Raw genomic sequence first — 19,050 nt, 5'->3', positions numbered from 1 at the left:
TAGTGATGCAGCTGTTAGGATAAGATTGCAGGGCATGGTAGTCAGTGTTTTCATGTTGTATGTAGTTTTAGTTAGTTATTGCTTAGTTAGTTATTTAATGTTAGTCAGTTCAGTTGGTTCGTTCCATGTACCCCTATTTCTGTCCCTCACAGTTGGTTTCTCCCGCCACTTGCCTCTTCCTCCACCTGCCAATCTCCCTGCTCCTCCCCAGTTGTCCATATATAGCTATGTCAATCCAAGTTGTACAACCCACCTCCCTTGTCAATCTTTATCCCCCCCACCCAGTTTTTTCAAGAATGTTCCCTGTCAGTTATCCTATACCACACAGATGATTTGTCCCTGAGACCTTGTCCCTCCCTTGTTTATTCCCCATTACTTGCTGTGAGCCTTCCACTCCTCTCCAAGTTTTTCCCCATTGGTTGTTCCCAAACCACTCCTTTACACGCCTACACCCTTTATAAGTTGTTACAGAGTGTTCTGTAGTCCCCGCTTGTCCGTGACCCCCCATCAGGGGTAAAGTTTCCTTGGCTTGTCACACAAGTGTCCTCTCTCTTGTTTCTTTGTTTCGGGATTCTCCTCTCTCAGTCAGGCAGCTTTACCCACGCAGCTGCCCACGCTGCTACCAGCTGCTTTCATCAGACTCTGGAGTGGCCACTCTCGTGGCTCTGCCTGGCCACCAAAAGAGATCTGCTAGCCGGCGCCATCGCGTCTCTGTGGCCGTAGCCTGAGAGCGACATAGGGGTAGATCACATTTTCTGTTCCTGAGAGAGGTACGCAAACTGCACAGCTTGAGGGTCCTGACTCCGGGTTGTAGCAACAGGAACAGATGCTGGGTGACCAAAATAAGTGATCTTATAATTATTTAGAAGATAATAATTTACTATAATGCTTTGGAACATATTTTTTTTTCTGCTGTATATGTCTATGCATTGTCTGTAGTAAGTGCCCAGTGGAGATCAGTTACTGCCTTTTCTTGGTTGTCAGCCAAAATGTCACATGTTCACAAATGTATAATTACTCTTTTCACGATATGTATAGTAAACTTAATACTGGAGTTCTTGCTAGAATAGAGTTTGAAGTTTGTTGGTGACTGGATTATTCTGACAATATTTGTTCGGTCTGGTATCGGTCATTCCTGTATTAAAGCTAAAAGTAGCTGCTCTAACAATGTTTCAAACACAGCTCAGCTAGTAGATTCTTGTTGCACTAGCTTTATAACTATTATAATGTAAATCTCTCAATTAATCTAATTTACATCCTTATTACAAATAGAATATTGCACTGCACCTATCTGAAAGCACTTAAATATCAAGCATGGAGGTGGGTACTTCCACTGTAACAATTTGATTTTTCATTTTTTTCTGCTGACGCTCAAATGTCTATTTTTACTTCTTTTTCTATATTCTCACATTTGAAAGAATGAAAGATTCTCCTTTGATGTTCATATTTCTATATTTAGGAATATTAATTTCTCAGGAGTTATTGGAAGTTACAGAAATTAATCTTTCTCATGGTATCACTGTCTCCTTGAGCCTATATCTATTAATCCATTCAAAGAAATAAGAAATAACCTTTTTAATATAATGTGTGTTTACATTTTTATTATCTCTTTTCTATTGAGCTTGAAATTTGCAGTATTTTTCTATTTGTGAAATTAGGCTGAAAAGCGCCACTCAGCTACTACAGAAATTAAAGTCACTGTGTGTGCATGTGCAATCTGACTAAAATTTACTTCAGGTAATGGGTGTGCTAGTAATAAAAATAGGAGACATTTAGAAAAACAGGCTTGCCTCATCCATACACTCCAGGAATTAAAAGTTTACAATTTTTGGATCATATTTTTCTACTTTTCTCATTTAAGGTAGTCTTAGGAAAGGCAAGGCTTTATCTGAAGAATCAATGTCTCTTCAGCTCTGGGTGTGACTTAAAATATCAGACTCTATCTGAGCATTATTTAAATGACTTCTCTTCCCCATCTAGGATTGATGACTGTTATCCACTGTTATGTTTGTTTCTTCCAGGATAACATTATGTATGGAAGAGACATCGTGCGTGACTAGTTGAAATGTAGCAGTGCCAGAGTTGCAGTGCCAGAGTTGATTTTAAGCATCCTCAAGGTATAACGAAAACTATTTTCTGTTCTCCTAGCAATTATCATAGTTGTAAGAAAAAATGTGCAGGACAATGACTAGGACAAGGCCTTAGATTAAGATAACAGAAAAGAATATGAAAAACTATGGGGGTGATTTAAAGGAGATTATATGACACTGTACTTCATGGACAATTGGAAGGAAATGCTACATTTTTTTTTTAAAAGCTAAGTTTTGCAAATCCCACTCAGTCTAGATAATAGTATCAGTGATGTCATTTTGGAAAACATTATTAGTGGGAATAGAAATACCAAAGTTTGGAACAGATGTAAACCCAGGAACCAATGGCGAGAAGAAAGGAAGGATGGAAAGCAGGGTCCTATCAGAAACGTGGCTAGTGCTCTTTGGACAATCTGCTGGACTGCCCTGAATCTGCTGATTACTAAAGCCTAAATGGGGGAAAACTGCCCTGTTGTTCTGACCGTATCATATGGGATGAACTCACTTCTGTAGTGAAGAAGACAGGGGTGGTGGGATGCTGGCATTCTGGACAGACAGACTGAGCACCTGATGTCACCAACTTGTAGGCCTGCTGGCATCAGCACTTTCTGATAGTAATTAAGTCAGACTTTGGGTTTCTTTGTAATTGTTTGTTTAATTCTGTTTTGTTTTGTTTTAATTTCACATTCATACGAGCCATTCACAATCTTTTTTTTTTCCTATTTTGTTCACATGAATCCTTTATTAATTGCATGTTTATCTAATACATAGATGATAAGTTTTCTAGTATTTGCCTAATATTTTTACTCAATCACATCTTGAGTTAGATTCAGCTGTGCAACAAAACCAGCCCATACATTCCCAGGTCAGACTGATTCATTCACATTTGTTTTACGTAGGAAGAAATTAAATATTGCTATGCTTCTTTTCTGATCTGTGAAACAAGTGATATTCTACATATTTTGCTTTTTTAAGGATTTTAAGATCACTGTGTTACTGTGAACAAGTAATAAATAACACTGCATTTTTTTAAGGAGAAGAGAAATGGCAAATAATTAAAAATAATTAAAAAATATATTTCAAACATACAGCTATTAGCAGTTGACAACAACACATGTAAGTCTGTACTGAGATACCTACACTTAATACTTTTAGAAAATGCTTCTAATTGTTTGTGAAATGTAAAAGTTGTATAAACACAAAAGTTAAAACAGAATGTGTAATTTGGTTCTAACGTTTTTTTCTCTGTGAGAATTATATTAGTATCTGAATTTTTAATATATCCTGACTCAATAATTTTACATTTAAAAAGAAATATATTTCAATTTAAATATTGCTGAGATTCTTTATGGCCAAAAGAATATCAGTATTTAATATTTCTTGTTCTCAGAGCAAAGTCTGAAGAGATCAGCTGCTGGCCAGGTTTTCAGAATGTCTCAATCATTTTAGCTGTCTTTAATTTTGCGGAGTTATACTGAATCACACTAGATGAAGATGCAACATAGTGATTTCTATCCAAAAAGTATCACATGGTTTAACTGTGCTAGTTCAGAGTGCAGAGCTCAAATTTCTATATTTGTACATGTACAATTACAGTGAGAGGAAATATAAATCTAATTGTAGCAAATGAGAAGATATTGAGGAAAAATGGCAGTGGCAGATAGTATACATGAATGGTATGCATTGAATGCTGTGAAGCATTTATCTGGCCAGTTCCCATTAGGCTGCAAGCTAAAAATTCGTCATAAAAAGACAGAACAGTTCTGTAGATCCATTGTACATTATGTGCTTCACATTGGCACAGCCAGTTGTGCTTCTACACTGGCACCAGGTTAAAGGCAGAGCAAATTGTCATTTGTATTGGAAGTGTGAAGTTCAGCTCTTTCAAGGCAGGACTCCTAGAAGACAGATGTTTCCTGTGAATAAGCAGATCTGATGATGAGGCTTGTGTTGTGGAAGCTGGGCATTCTAGCCTAACATTTAGCCTTGTATAGGCTTTCTGTATAGTCAATGAGACAATGGCCAGGAAATGGTCCTCCTGAGGAGGCAAACCATCTTCTCTGCAGAGATGGAGTTAGCATGAGGGTCTTCCAGAGGACACACTTTCTCTTCCTGTCTTTATAGCTGCATATCCAGAAGTTGCATGTCTACACAACTACCAATACACATTGTATATAAGATATAGGGTATATAAAGCATAGTATTTGTGAATTTTTATTTGTTATATATCTTAAAGCTTATAAAAACTGATAAATAAATTATGATCTATTTTCTTCCTCTTTCCTCCAGTTACAGAAGATGGAGCTTTTTTGATTATTTAGACTAGATGCCCAGTTACATGACTGAGGTTATGTAAAGGAACTCCACCAAAACCTAGACCTATTATCTTGAATGGGACAAGAGTCCATTAAATACGGGAGAAAAATCTCTTGCATGTGCTATGTATTAATAAAGAGCATACATATTTAGATTATAGTTCTTTTCATAACCATTATTACTAATAAATAATTAAAATAATACATTATTTCACTATTTTTCAAATCACTAGATAAAGACATAACATATTCATGTGCTGAATAACTGCTACATAAAATCAGCGCATACAGCACGCAGGAAAAGTGGTCACATAAAGTTTATCCGCAATGTGCATTTATTTACATATATTTTAAATTGATCTATTTGGCTTATATAATTATTTAAATGCATGTATGGGACTTTAGATTATCTGCCAGGGACTGGCAGATAAACATGGTAATAAAAAATGCTTCCTTTCCTCCTCCTTTCTCTGGATTTTTACAGGTGAGCAAGCATCATATGGTATGGAATAACCCTTCAGTCAGTTTGGATCATCTGTCTTTGCTATGTCCTCAGCCAAGATTTTGCCCATCACCAGCCTACTGGTGTGTGTGTGGAGATGTGGAAAACAGAACATTTCCAGCTACAAGTACAAAACACAACACTATGAGGGCTGCTGTGGGAGAACTGAACTGTACCTCAGCCAGGCCCCATACATACCTTATATAGCAAAAAATTCTCTCCTATATGTTGCCTATGAATTAAGGAAAAAATACCAAGTTTTTGGCATTAAAACCACATATATCATTGAGGTGGGCAAGAACACAGCACATAATGCTGCCAGGAGCTGTCAGAGTCATTAGGTCCAGTTTCTCTGCAATCACAAGCAATCAGGTTATGTAGTACCACTGATATGTGTATGAAGCTTCTCTTCATCTCCTGTATTGTACTGAAAAAAGCTGCATTATCAATAAAAAGAAAATGTATAAACCTAGCATGTAGAAAGATTTTATTTAAACACTCAGAATACACAGAAAGTGAAAAATAAGACAAATGGCTTGCTTGGGTACATGAATGAAAATAACCTGCTCTCTGATGCACAGTTTCATTCCTGACAAGACTAGTATGATAACTGGTATGTGTATTGAAGTGGTGAAACTGCAAGAAAACTTCTGCCATTCACTCAGTTTCAGGAAAACAGCATGTTGTCCCTTCTATTTACTGCTTATTTCATGGACAATCTCATAGCTGTTTTCTAATGGAACATTGTGTTGGTAATTACTCCTCCACACAGTTTCAGGAGCAGAAATGAAGTCTCAAGCTCCCTGCAGTTGACAGTTATGAACATAAAGGACTGAAAAATAATATAACTCATTATACCTCTGTTAAGGTGTAGTAGAACCTGGTAAAATTCAGTTTCCTGAGATAGATCTGTGATTTCTTGAAATGATCACCCTAAAACCATGAAAAGTATATTCAATCTCTAAGTGTAAATTTTAGTGTAACTTAAAAAAGGTGGGGGGAAAGGGTTTTAAAGAGAAAAACTCAGGTTTGGTAAGTAAGAGAGAAAGAAGATATCTCTTAAGAGATACCTTTTTTCCAATCCACAGAGCTCTTGCTGGTCATTTCGCTTTTCTACACAGCAACTTTCAGTGGCTCCTTGAGTTGTTATAGTCTCTGTAGATTAGCAATTTCACCAGACAATTTGGGCTGGAAATTGTCTCAGAAGGTCTCAGATCCGACTTGCAGTTCAAAACAGGGTTAGTTATCATACCTGTCAAAGTTTTATCCAGTCAGGTCTTGGCAGTCTCCAAGGACAAAGACTGCATGAACTGTTTAGGCAACCTACTCCATCACCTAACAGTCCTCATGTGGAAACAGTTTCTCTTTCCATTCAGTCAGAACCTCTTTGGCTTCAAAATATGTGCCTTGCCCCTTGTGATCCTGACATCAGTCCACTGTGTTCTTATGGGGAGGTTGGCAAGAATTATCTGATTCTAGAAAGGCAGTTGACAGGTCACCCCTCCCAAAGTCACCCCTCTTCCAAGCTCAGCTCCCTCAGCATCTCTTCAACAGGCAGGCGCCCCTTCTGCATTGGTGGCCCTCTACTGAACTCAATCCATTATCAATGCCTTTTACGTCCTAGAGGATGGAAAACTGGACATGTAGAGCTCTAGATGCATTTCAACAAGCTCTAAGTCAAAGAGTACGATCCTCTCCCCCACCCCAGTTGCCGTACTCCCATTTGTACAGCCTCTCTGCTGCCGGGGCTCACTGCTGGCCTTGCCTTCAGTTTGTTGCTCATCAGGATCCCCAGGTTCTTTCCACAAGAGCTGCTGTACAGTTATTCAGTCTATCCCCATTCTCTACTGCAGTGGGTGATTAGTCCATATTTGTTGCATGACTTTGAATTTGTCTTTGCTGATTTTTAAAATGGATCTCTTGGATAATCCCTACAGCTCTGAATACCTGTCCCTGCCCTCAAGCATAGTAATTGCACTCTGCAGTTGGTTACCACCTCTAGACCTGATGAATGTGCACACTCCTATCTCCCCCAGATCATTGACAAAGACATTAAACAGGGCAGGTTCCATATAGACTCTTGCAGTACCCTGCCTCTGGGTAGATTAGACTTCATTACTCAGTCACTTCTGAGCTCAAGCACTTACCCACTTTTTCAACCATCTACTTTTGGATCTACCTATATACTGTAACCCTCCAACTTGAATGTAAGAATATAAGCATATTGTGTCAAAAGCCTTGCTGAAATCAAAATTGTCAAATATTCTCTACCTTTGTCAATCCTCAAATCCCATCAAGGCAATCAGGCTGGTCAGGCATGATTTGCCCATTGTAAGTTTGTGCTATGCCATTGCTCAGAGACTGGATGGACATCGGTCTGTTGGTGGGAGGTGTTGAGTGACTGCCTTTCAATCTCTTGGTTTTCTTTCTTTCTTATTTACATATGAAACTGTCTTTTTTTCAACCCATGGGTTTTCTTGCTGTTGTCCCTCCAATTCTTCCCCCATCCCCTTAGGGGAAAGTGAGCAAGTGATAAAGGAAGGGCTTAGCTAACAGCCAGGGTCAACCCATCACACCCCATCCATCACACAAGATGCACAGGAAAAATTATGATGCACCAATCACTTGTAATGGCCTGTATTGTCATTCTCATTTAGAGTAACAGAGTTTATAATCTATATGTTATCCAAATTTTGCAGTTTCCTGGCCAATGTCTGCTTAGTTACTCTGCTTTAGCGATATTAATTAAAAGTATGTGTTTGAGTATGTGGTGACTTTAAAATAATTTTTTAAGAGATGTCTCTCTGTGGTTTTGTGTTTAATACATTTACTGATGGATATGTAATAATGATCAAAGTCTTTCAAGAATTTAATGATTAGAGAGATTTCAGCATTTATACCATTGACATTGACAACATTTGCAAAGCAGTTGTGTATTGCTTCTTCCATCTCTGCTGAGCTAATCTGGGCACTTAAGGTGGAGTAGGAGAGGGAGAGAAACTTAACATGCAGCAGAGCACTGCCAGGCGCTGCTGTTATTAGTAATTTCACTGACAGTACAGAGTTTAGCACAATTGATACCTTGTTAGAAGTATGGGTCTCTAGGTGCTAAAGCAATACAGCCATAAAAGGATGTTTCTCTGTACAGATGTGCAGACAATGAAGAAAAACAAATTGATTAAAGCATCCTGCTAAAGAACACAAAGCTCTCTCTGTGGTCTCTTCTGTCAGTCTTTGGAACTTTTGTCCCATTTTTCATCTTATTAACATACCAAACAGACAAATATTCCCTGAATGCAAACTGTGCTTATAAATACTGTCAGCTTTATTGACATCACCAGTTTCAACCTTTCATGAAATAATGAGTATATACACCAAATTCTATCCTAGGAAACTAAATTAACAGATTCCAGGCTGCTCCAGAGCTGTGCAGGCTATACGTTCACCCAGAATGCCTAATCAACGGCACAGGTGAGTTATACAGACCTGTTGTTCAGCCCCTGGGGATCTGTTCAATAGCAGCCAGCAGCACAGTGATATTCTTAGATCACAGAGTTGTTTTTGCTAGCTAAGCCAATGCAGCAGAAGTTGGAACTCTCCTTTCTGACCATATCTCTGATTGAATTATGAAAAAAAAAAAGGAATTGTATGCCAATAATTTCAAATAGAAGATAATTCAAAGCAAATTTTATTCAGTAGGGCAATGAATTGGAGCAAGCCTGAAGCAGCCAAACTGCAGGTACTGCATATGGCAGGCCCATCAGCAATTTCTAAGCCACCAGCACAGCTGCCTGAGGAACCTGCCAAGAGGCCAGATGTCACTTTTGGAAAGCTACATAACACAGCTTGAAGTGTGAATCCTTTGATGGCAAATCATTTTCACTGGGTCACATTCTGATCTCATTTACGTTGTTTCAAAGCTGAGATTTCAAACAAAATAAATGAGAACAGAATTTCTTAAATGAAAATATAAATGGCAAATCAACTGAATTTCTTAAAAGAGAATTAGTGAGAAAGAAAAAGTGTTTAAAATTAGATTCCAAGTTTGCAGGAATATAGCTTTCCAATAAAAACAAACATCTATATGTTTAATTTAAATAATGAAAGCAATAAAAGTAATTAAAATTACTGCACATATTTTCTTAACAGGGTTTTAAAATCTTATTGCAGATCCATGTAAATTACCTTTTATTACCATTTGATGCTAGCAAATAGGTGTGTTACTAAAAATCTAATGAGTATGAAGTGCTTAGCCCTGAATACTTCTTAAGTAATGTTTTTAATAGTCAGTTTATGAAAAAGCTGTCAAATTACAGCTAAAGGGGAAGTATAAATGAATAGGCCTAGTAAAAACAAATTCAGATTCTCAGTAGCAAAGTTTAACCCCAGTATGTAAGCCTAGTGATGTCTCTCATATATGCACAATAAACCATGCGGTAAGTGTAACAAATTAATGACATATCAGCATCATTACAACATGACACCACACCTATGGAAGACTTAAGGAGAGAAATTGTGATGTTCGACTTCTTGGAAGCTGAAGGACCTGTAAAATTTCTAAAGATTATTTAAAAATTATTTTTAAAGCTTTAAAGACATTAAGCTTTTTTTTTTTTTTTTTCCAGAGATAGTTCCCATTTAAAAATCTGCTTACAGGGGAATATTTCTTTTATTTTTTCTGGTTTTGCATGGAAACGTGAACTGCCTGATCTGCAGTGTTGCCTTAACCTCCTCGATGTGCTCTGTGATAACCAAAACACATTATCTTTGTCATTCTAAGTACCACTTTGCCCATAGATACTCATAAGGCTTCAAAGTTTTTATGAAGAGCACCACAGCCCAGCTTTGATTACAGCACTAACAGGTTTTTCTTCTGTGCCTCTCTCCATGTGTGCCAACCAAAGGCCTCTAAGAAGATGACATTATGTTTTCTGGAATGACAAGATCCAGAGAGCATGGGAAAGGCTCTCTGGGGCTCAACAGTTATTTTCTTCAAGAGGAAAACCTGTTATACATTGGGCTTCTTTAAGACCAGTGGCTCTATATTATTGTCAAATCTATGTTATGGGAGCTAAGAGCAATTCTTTCCTGGATAAATGAAAAATAGAGGATTTGTTGTTGCTTACCCAGATACTAGAATGTTTTCGTTTTTTCTACACTTTCTAAGACAAAAGAAAAAATTACATTCATTACACTATTGCTAAAAGTCTGTGCAAAATTCATTAATATAATTCCATAAACATTATTTTAATGGCATATGTTAGAATTCATTATATGTATTGATTGTAAAACCTGTAGTTTAGTATTGAAAAACATGAGGGAAGAAAAAGAGGGTCCAGTGTCATATATCTTGTTAAGTAATTAAGAATATGCAACCTCAGATAAATAACAATTGCTATTGCAAACCCATATACAGGAAATACAAGCTGAATTTGTTATTTTTCACATGTAAAATTGATCCTTTGTTTCCATTCCATTGCTTTTGGTGGCAAAGACTTTTTTAAATTTAAAGGACTTCTTCAAATTTGAAAACAACTCTTTTTTTTAATTAAATATAAGTATTTGAAATTCAGTGGTTTTTAAGATGATTTTTAAAATAAAATACTTGTTTTGTTTTCAAAAATATTTGAAAAACTAGAACATATCTAATTTCAGTTGAAAATGCTTCTTGAAATTATCTTCTGCCAACTTATTATAAATTCATATTTCAAGCAGGTTATTTTCTGTAGAACAGAAAACTAGATGATTTTCGAAGAAATATATTTAATTTTCAGTTATATTTTATGGTTTTGTTTAAAATATAGTCTTTTGTGTGCCATTTACATGATTTTGCTTCTCTTAACACCTTTGTTTTCTTAACCACATTCTGGTAAACAGGTTATTTATATTCTAGTTAAGAGATTGCAGTAAAGAGAAAAGGCCTGAAATGTCAACAATAGGAAGAATAATACAGATCATGACTCTGTTTCACGGTGCTTAAAAAGGTTTCAAAGAATCTCATCCATCCACTCTAATCCTCTGCCCATGAGCAATTTCTTGGGCTATTCATAGCAAACAGCTAAAGATAGGACTGAGGGAAGATGTTTGAGGGGCCTGAGAGTGGCATCAGAACAGCGAATAGGGAAATGTACTTAATTTCCTCTTTCAGGAGAAGCTATGGTCATTGAAAGGAGGTGCCAGACAGATGGCTTAAAACGATCATTAGGACATTGTTCACATAAGGCTGTGACAAAGTGTTTGCACTGGACACTGTGCAAGCTAGAAATGTTAAATGGGTTCACAAGAAAAATTCAGAGAAAAAGCCTGAGACTATTAAACACAAGTAAAATGGTCCTGGTTTATTGTTCTCCCAGTCAAAAATTTCTGGAGGTTCAGTGTATTTTGTAGTGGAGGCACTTATGTCCACTGCCACAAACTAACTTATCCCCACTTCTCCAGGACTGCATGAAATATTTTTCCCATTCACTATGGAGTAACCTGCTTCAGCTATTCTTATGTTCTTATATCCCTTAAATGTCTGCTAAAAATCTCCAAGGAAGTAAATTTCCAAAATTTGCCCTGGATTGACAATTTCAGTGTTTGTCACAGTATTAGAATGTTTCTTTTTGTGACATCCAGAAATATCTTTTTACTGGTAATCAAAGAGATTATTCTTTTGTCTTTGCTTTAGCAGACTTGCAAACCACTTGATTGTAACCTATAAAAATCCAAAAAGCAATTATCAGGTCCTCTTACATAGTCTCCTATTTTAGTATTTAGGAATCTGTACAAAACAAATCTTAGATCATATCTCCTAAATATCTTTTTCTGCTTTATACTGTTTCTGGTCTGTCTGCATCAATGTCGCTCCCAAAACTGGATGTATTGTTTCAGGTGGGACTTTCCCATTACTTAGGGCAATAATTTCTTGAGTTTTACACAGAATACTTCTTGGAGAACCACTCTGAAATTGTATGATAGCCTTGAGTTCAATTAGCTTTATCCTAGAGAAACTTTGTGTCCATATGACAGCCTATAACCAGGTTGTCCCTATGCTGCATCGATGACAGATTTCTTTCTTCCTGGGAATGGTGCTTTGCAGTTTTCTTATTTGAATTGCCTCCTGCTGATTTTTTGCTATAGCTCCAATTTGCAGATATTGTCCTGAAATCTGGTCCTCTGGCCATGGATATTTTTTTTTCTCCTCTTTTGAGTTGCACATATTCTCTTATTTAAGTTAGTGATGGTATGGTATAAAATCACACTGAAACAGCCCCATATAAGAGTTCATTTGGATTAATCTGCTTTTAGATAAAGAATTGAGAAAAAGACCTGCTTTGTTTTTTATTTTTCCTCAGAAAAATAGTTTCTTTTAATTTGGGCTGTATTTTCCTCATTTTCTTGTATGAATATTCTATATAACCTATTCACAAGAAATGCAATAAATAATGAAGTATTTCCCATTGTCCACTAAAGCATCCATTCTCACAAAGAAGGAAATTACATACATTATTGACATAAGGACGATGACTATTTTTTTCAGATCTTATTATGACCTAAGAGTTTACAAAATGTTTGCTTTAAAAAGAAAATTAAACCTTTTCTATGTACTGAAATCAGACTGATACCTATAACCTTCTGGTTCTTCTTTCACCTTCCTTTTAAGAATAAATACTGTGTTTGGCCTTCTTCAATACCCTGGGACTTTTCTCATGCTCAGTAGCTTGTCTAAGGGAATGACTAATGATTACAAGATTGTATTAGCTAGTTCCTTAAGTACCTTGGGGAGAATTTTATCTGAGCCTGTGGATTTGAATGCATCTGATCTATGTACACTTTTAAAGCTATTTTTTACACATTCTGCCTTTTTCTGTCTCTATGTTAATTTTCCTTAGAGTAGAGTCTGGTCATAATTAACCTTGTTTTGTTTTTTTTTTTCTTTTTGGGAGGAGTGAAGCGAGACAGCATTGACTGCTTCAGCTTTCCCTGCAACATCCATTATGTTTACTTTTCTCTCAAATAAATAATAGGACTGAGCTGTCTTCTTCTTAGTTCTAATGCGTATGTGGAACTAGATTTGTTGCTTTGTTTGATGTCATGGTAGTTTTAACATGTTTTCATTCCTGGACTCTTTTCATACTGTCTTTTCAAACTGCACACTTTCTTAATGCATTCATATTCCTTTCTAATGCATTTGTTACTTAAGACAGTATTATATGATTGCTTGCAGATTTAAAAGCCTTTCAAGACTCTGGTGGCCATCCAAAGGACACAATTCTAGGTGGATTTTTTGTGTCTTTATCTATATTACACATATACACAGTGGGATATGTACATGTATTTATATTTTTTTGCCAAACATTTATTCTAAACATATTAAGCTGTTTCTAGTAGATGTAGTGGAGACTTAGATCACTGAAGTGTATATTTCAAATGCTTCATCCTTGATGTTCACTCTTATTGAAAACTGTGCACTTTCTGGAGACCAATGTGTAGGATAGAGACCAGCCCCTGCAGTGATATGAACGAATGTGACCCATTGTCACATATTGTGTGGGTGATAATGCCAGAAAACAGAGGTAACAACCCAACATGCCTTTGTGATAGCAGCTGATGTAAGCCATTAAACTGTGGGGTTTGTTTTGTTTTGTTTTGTTTTTTTTTTTTGTTTTGTTTTGTTCTTTTAGGTTTTTTTTTTTGGGGGGTTTTTTTTGGTTGTTTTTTTTTTGTTGTTGTTTTTTTTTTCTTGAATTCCTAATAAAAAGTTCTTTAAAGTTGCGTGGAATAAACAATTCTTTACAGTGACCTACCCAGTCAACCAACATTACACTTGAACATAACTTTAGAAGGTAAAGAAGTTACTATGGAGGTGGGTAACATTTTGATTGTAGCAGTGAGAACATGCATCTGTTCTGAAGAAAAAAACCTCTGAAAGAAGTACCTATAAAATGATCTTCCAGAAAGATGGTTAGAAAGTGTCCTGATTTTGCTAAAATACCACTAAGAAAAGAAGTCGAGGAAGTTGACACTGCATTTGAAATGCAATTGAATGTGTATTTGGACAACTGATTGGACTAAAAGTTTTCTTCACTCACATTTTTGCTAAAAAAAAAAAAATCTTAAATTCTTGAATTCAGCAGGTTTGGACAAAGCTTTCTGTCATGAAAACCCTTCTTTTTTTCTCTCATGAATATTAAAGGTGGTCTTACAACAAACAGATGTGTTTTACAATATTCTAATAATCATTGTTTATTTACTCAATGCATGTTAACTTATTAATTTCACAATTACTGCTTGGATATGAATTAACAAATCTCTGTAAATTATGTTAGCTGGAGATATAATTCTGAGAAAACATTTTAAAAAGCACCTAGAAATGCTATACATCATTGTTTTCTAACTTTTTATTTCCATTATTTTTCTTAGTGATATGCACTTTATTTTCTTTTTGTCAGTCATGCACATAATCAAGTTGCAAACCACTGATGGGACCCTGCCTGTTACAGGATTTCATGTATAATAAACAATTGCATACTATATTGTAATAAATTGCTTAAAGGAGTGACAACTTAATTATCAAGACAGAGCAATGGGCTAGAATTTAAATACCTCATACCTGTGGATAATGACACAGTTAATCTTATCAGAATAGTATCTGGAAGACAGCAGTCTGATTTTTGACACCCAAATTAATCACCCCAAAATATTTGCCTGAAAATGCAAACAAATGTTGATACACCATTAAGAATGCAGGTACATGGCCACAAGCAGGAACAGCGATATGGTTGTAGCATAGCAAATACAGTGTAAAACAAAGAACCAGGGAAATGATAAATGATATCTTAGTATACACTTTGTGGACTCAGCTCCCTCTCTTTTTTTATCCAATGCCCTCCTACATCATATCTGAGTTTCTTGGAAATAATTTTTCTATTGAATCCACTAAAATTTCCATAGAATGAAAGCCATTAGGAGTGAGACATCATTGCATACATAATGTATAAGAGAAAAAATAGTTCTCCTGTATCTACATTGACACACAGTTTTCCAAGGCAGTGACAGAACAAATATTGTTAATCTCCCTGTAACCAGCGATGAAGGCATCCTTGAGCTTCAAACTCCTATCTGCTAACATCTGAAATTTGAACTTGAGATTTGAAATAACATTGTTTACATGTGTGTTTTGCTTAAATGACTATGACATGTACTGTACTTTCTCTCTTTTGTTCTTACTCTGCAGCAGCCATAAGAAGAGATGTATTGCTCAGATCAAGCCCAGACACTTCATCGTCATGGATTCGATAGTGTAGGCCAATTGGTGTGAGATGGTGTAAGGCAAAGACATAACTGATGCTATGAAAAACAAGACAAAGGCATGGCAGATGGAAAATTTCTTGAGTGAGAAGTTAAAAAGTAAACAGCCACTAGGTTTATTTAGGCTACTGTTTGATAGGACATTTAAACACAGTCAATTTCATTTAAATGGTTGCCTACTCTGATTAAGTAATCTTGGTGGATTGAAAATGGAATACTTCAGCATCTTCAAAGACTTTCAGATTAACATATTTCAGGTTCAGAATTAAGTACTTTACTTTCCTAGTTTATAACTAAATAAAACTTGTTTTGTTTTCTAGATTATACTTTCTTGATTAACACAGGCCATATGCCCTAATGCCAGCCCATTTGAAAAATTTGTTGCTAACTGTACAATTAATTGTATTAAGAAATAGTCTAAGATTGCTGCAGAGTACATGTTAATATTTAATAATTATGTCTAATTATTTAATTCTGCCTGAACAATTTAAAACAACCTTAGAATAGTTCCACAATTTCGGAGGAATATTATAGGAGGATAAAATAACCTTAGAATGTTAAATTCCAATTTCACAGCATGAAAGATCAAAAGAAAAATCCTATATTTTTTGAGGAAAAAAACAACTACAAAAGAAAATTTTTGCCACACTTTAGAAAGTCCAAAATAACATCTGATTTATGCTGACTATGACTGTGATGAAGCAAGTTGTTAAACCTAGTTTCTCAGTAGCAAATTTAGTCAGTACATATCACATCACAAATTAAACAAAATATTATTGTAGCATAAATTTCTGACAACTGCGTTTAGTTACAAAGCTCCCAGCTTATTAACAAGAGATCCATTCTCACAGAAATACAGTACCTGGTAGAGATGTCAACATTACAGGCTACTTGTGATTATACCCTACTACATTGATTAATCCATGTATCTCAGAGCAGAATCATAGCCAGACAGTAGATTTTTCTTTTAGTTTAGCAATGGAGGCACATGTCATATGGAACTACCACTGAAGAAATATCAAAAGCTCATTTAAAATATCCCAAGCCCTATGATTCCTTTTTTTAGAGAAAAGCTTTTGAGTCTTGGCTAAAACTATGTAGTTCAGATATCCAGTAATTATTCTAGTTACCACAGTTATTTCTGCCAGCTGGGCAAGCAATTTCCTGTGAATATTCACTGTTAAATGAGTCCTTTCACTTGTACTGACGGCTTTATATTCACCTTGTGAATATTCTAGCAAATGGGTTGTTGGAATAAAAATGTGCCAATGAAAATAATTTTCTATAGCAATGACAGATTATTCAAAGAAAATGAATAGTTAATTGAACAACTTAAATATTTATACTTTCAATTCTGGGCTTCTCAGGCCCTGGAAATGACTTGTGTTTCAGAGAATTCCTAATGCATCCCAATTGCTTCAGTTGTTTTGTCTTCTGCTCACTGATGCAAGAGGAATTCTTTTCCCTATGGATTTGTACCCACAAAAATTAGAACAGAATTGTAATTTTATCTTTAAAATACATTCACAATCCTTATTTTGTGAATATGTTATTCACCACTCACTACGGAAGATAGTCTTTGAATAATTACTATATTTGAGAAATATGGTTGTGAATAATTCATAGAGAAGAAGGAAAATAAATTGGCCCACGTCTAATACAGATAATTAATACCTGATTCTGAGTTTCCTGCCTGATTAAAAAAAAGATTGAAGACAGCATGATAGTAACTGTTGGTCAACAAGAAAGATATAAGGAGATTCACAGTTGGTGTGAACTCTGTGGCTATATTTGCATATGCAAATGTTAATGTTTTTATTATTAACTCAACTCTTCTAAATGAAATAATGCATTTTTTACCATTATCTTTAGGTTTTCTCCTTTTTGAGCATTTGTTTTAGAAATGAGTTTACAGGAACACTAAAATAAACTAACAATTGTTAGGTTGAGTTTAGGAAAAACGTTAATTAATTATTAAGGTCACCTTTTTGAAAAATTTATTGTGATTACAAGATTAAAGAAAGAAAATAAATATGCAAGGAAATGTAAATTAAATTTACATTAGTTACATTTCTCTGCATGACAAGGACTAATGACATAATTTTAAAATGAGACAGTTACTCTTGAACTAGTGTTTCACAGCTGACTTTAATTGTTGTGGTAATTTCATAATGAAACTTAATAATGTTATATTCATAATATCAGCATGTCTTTCAGGTATGAGTGCAAAAATAATTTGCTATTAATCCCATGACTGTTACTTTTTTATATACAACAAAAAAGAAAACAGAAAACAAAAAGCCCTTATTTTTCTCAGAAACCAGATATAAACAGAGTCACTTTGTAGAAAAGAGTTTTTAAAATGTTATATCCTGTCTTTGTTAGAGTCTTGCAAATTTTTCTCACTCACACTTGCAATAAGGATGCTATCACAAAACCCTCCCTCAAAATAATGCAAAATGATCTGATTTTTCCTTCATTTCTTCTAATTTGACTAATGGCATGGCCAAAATAAAAAAAAAAAAATCACAGCACCAGACATATATAAAACCAATTTTAAAGAAATTTACCAATCAAATATAAAGTCTTAATTTAAATGCAACCTCTCTTGATTCAGAGAATGTCCCAGTTGCAGAACAGAAAGTCTGATTTTAAAGCCTATGGACATAAGTGGTTTTTCTATCCCCTAGAAATGAAACAGCATTGTCTGAGCATAACAAAGTGCATATGTTGGAAAATAAAGAAGTCCTGTGAAAAGTAAACCTTTTGCATTTCTCCCTCATTTAAACTGAGATGTACACAGATGTTGAGCCAGCCATTAGTGACTGTACATGTAAGATTTTTTACCTTATATCTTAACAGAAACTCTGGTATTTGCAGATTTTTGCAAGAAAAGAGTTTTTAGTTTGTTTTTTGGTGCTATTTACACATGAAAACACTGGTCAGTACTGGAAAACCAGTCCTTTAATTCAGGTAGGCAACTATGGCTCTTTAGAAAGTTAACCCTTACAATATTTGTGAAAAAAAGGACCTATCTCAAAAGGTTAAAAAAGTTATATATTCAAATATTTTCCCCCTTAATTAATTCATAAACATATATAAATACAAACTGTTCAGGTAAACCAAAGGTTCCTATAACTTTAAATGTAAAGTTAGTCTTTAAACTACATATTTTTTTCTCTTAAACATTGTATCCTTAATTTTGTTGAATAGATATAATTGACAGACATGCTAAATGTTGTCAAATTGATGCATTAAGGTTAAAGGCATCCACAAGTCTCTCTGTTTTGATTAACCTGATCTTTAGAAATATTCTATCTTTAGAAACTTTACTGAAAATACCAGAGGAAGAAGCTCTCATACACATAAGATTTCATTATGACATAAATATGGGAGAGCTTTTCTTTTTCTTTCTTTAATTTGCATCTCCTGCTTCCTGCCCTTAAGGAACAGATCTTTAAAAAGATTATGAAGTTACCGTATTCATGTTCCCTTTTCACAGAAATGTCTAGTTTAAACAAGCTGAGAACTTACCAAATAAAATTAATCTGTTCAACAGATGAATTTAGACTGAACACTTGAGACTACCTTCTCTGCATGAGACACTGCTGGCAGCAACACCCTTCTGACTTACAGCTGTGCATCCTCCTGTAATCATAAGAAATAAATAGGATTGCAAAACTAGATTAATTTCCAATTTAGGCAGAAAAAGATAAGCAAACTTCAAGGATATCAAAGTTCCTCAGTCTAGTCATCTATGAAAGATATCACTTGAAGCAAAACAAAAACATCTCTAAAATTCTTTAACATGACCAACTTACATACTCATCCAGTCACTGATGCAATTTCC

At 35.2% G+C, this 19,050-nt stretch overlaps 1 long non-coding RNA gene across 1 annotated transcript; it reads left to right on the top strand.

Annotated features, from left to right (window-relative positions):
• The first annotated feature begins 237 nt into the window (after positions 1 to 237).
• Positions 238 to 5,326, top strand: LOC128788690 (uncharacterized). The gene is made up of 3 exons (XR_008431167.1): positions 238 to 770; positions 2,022 to 2,117; positions 4,890 to 5,326. It is a non-coding gene; the product is annotated as an uncharacterized LOC128788690 (long non-coding RNA).
• The last annotated feature ends 13,724 nt before the right edge of the window (positions 5,327 to 19,050 follow it).

This window comes from Vidua chalybeata, chromosome 5, assembly GCF_026979565.1.
Source record: "Vidua chalybeata isolate OUT-0048 chromosome 5, bVidCha1 merged haplotype, whole genome shotgun sequence".
Classification (NCBI taxonomy): Eukaryota; Metazoa; Chordata; class Aves; order Passeriformes; family Viduidae; genus Vidua; species Vidua chalybeata.
Note: the sequence above shows the minus strand (reverse complement) of the source record. Positions and strands in the feature narration are given on the sequence as shown.